This window comes from Rhea americana, unplaced genomic scaffold (assembly GCF_003343005.1).
Source record: "Rhea americana isolate MKP2758 unplaced genomic scaffold, rheAme1 scaffold_113, whole genome shotgun sequence".
Lineage (NCBI taxonomy): Eukaryota > Metazoa > Chordata > Aves > Rheiformes > Rheidae > Rhea > Rhea americana.
The window spans coordinates 2,309,356-2,311,460 of NW_028185184.1; positions in this window are offsets into that span (position 1 = coordinate 2,309,356).

The window sequence follows — 2,105 nt, forward strand, 5'->3', positions numbered from 1 at the left end:
AAACTACTTATCAGTAACATCACCATCTATCATTCTTTACATACTATCAAGAGACTACCCTCCATTTCTTCTCATTGTCCAGTGTGACACTATTACCATTAGAACTGATTTTCCCATGATAATTTTTGAATGGTTTCTTCTGCTATTTTTTATGCAAAGTTGTGAGAAAATTAACCAAATTTGCTACATTATTCTCCAACAAACCTCTTCTTGTAAGTTGTTATTACTGCAGTAACCAGAAAAATAGGTCTTAACGGCTACACAACTGCTTACTATGCTAATCACAGAGAGTGGAAAGTATCAAAGCCAATGTTTTGGCTCACTTAAAGGTTTCTTTTCTTTCTTTCTTTTTTTTTTTTTCCCCCCACCAGTTTGCACTTTTCACATTGATTTGCCTTTATTCTAGTAGAAGCTAAATTATTTGATAGCATTTCTCTAAGTTTATCTAAGATTTAGCAGAAAAAAAGAAATAAAAACCCAACTTTTGTTTGCCCTTGTCACTGGCAACATGAAAGAAAAAAAAACAATTTTTTAGGAGCTAGTTACAAGCATATATATGAAATGAGCATATCACAAAAGAGAGTATTATTCCTTTTGTTCAAATGAGCAAACTACAAGTCTGACTTCAAAAATTACTGGAAGCCTTCAAACACTGTACTATCTTTATCATACTCATTTGAAAAGTAAGAAATCACCCAGTAGTAACCTGTTCACTGCAAGAATTGCAGATAGGTGTTCAAGATAAAACGACTTCATTTACTCATAGAAGTGATATCTGTTATATCCAGAAGGATTACATAAACAGTAAATATAAGGAGGTAAGAGCAAATATAAGGAACAATATTATGTGAGCGTAGTTATTTTTTCCAGTAAAGTGTCAGGGGCCTCACTATCATCACTTCAGTTTTGCAAAAATGTATTCAGTCACTATTTTAATATGGTTGAACTAGCTGAAAAAAATCATTTCTCACATAACTGAAGATGTAAAAAACAGTAATTACAACATAAGCATTTCTAAGTCCAGCAAACCTRACACAATGCATTTCATTTTTTTTARCTCTGTCTTTTCTTTGCTGCTATCCTGTTTTTCATTTTAAAAGATTATCTGTCAACTTTGAAATTAAAATAGCAATTTTTAAAGTTCTATTTTTTCTAAATGTGAATTTCTCTTTTTTTCAAACAAAAATTTCAAGCCAAACATTTAACTTTTGAGAAAATTTCACTGTCTTTAAGTTGATGTCACTCTAAATTAACAATGAAAAATAATAAAAAAAACTTTAAAAAAAATTGGCAAACTCTCTTTCTTTGGTTTTGGCTATTGAAGAGAGATGAGATTTTGGGCAGGATGAACCTTGACTCTGACCTGGCAGAGACATTCGTATACTCTTATGAAAAAACATCACATTTTGTGCTTGTGCTTGCCAAAATACTACTGAACATTTCCATTATATTATAAGGAAAACTTTTGTCTAAAAATACATGTTTAGGTGCAGTGCATGAAAACTTTCAACAATCCTCTCTTATATCTATCCTTTTGAGGGGAACAGAACAAACTCTGATTATATAACATCCATCAAAATACCAGAGGAAAGCCAACAATTAATCCAGAAAGTATCCTCTATGATCYAACAAAGTAGTGTGTCTTGCAGATATACAAAAAGTATAGCAAATCCAAGAATTGAGATGATAGTTAATCAGTGAATTCTTGAAAAGTTTTGGAAGTCTTAATAACGTTGAAAAAAATTACTCAGGAACTTTGATAAATTTAGCAATGATGCACAAGCAATGGCTGCAGAATAATGCATGACTCTAGTACATCTCCTCTCATGCACTTCATCATTACAAAGAGTTATAGAAGAAATGAACACCTGTGGTTTTGGCTCTTTTCCAGAKGTTGTGGTAATCTGCTTTTTTATAGGGACACTAGCTCTCAAGAAAGGTTTTAACGTGAAAGGCAGCTGCAGGCACACCACAGAAAGTCGAAAAAAGATCTCATCACCTTTGAGGACTTAATTTACTTGTTATGAATCAAGGTGTTTACACAATATTTACAGCTGGAGAAGACAGCTCCAGATAACATAGTTCACTTGCATTCTGCACCCCCC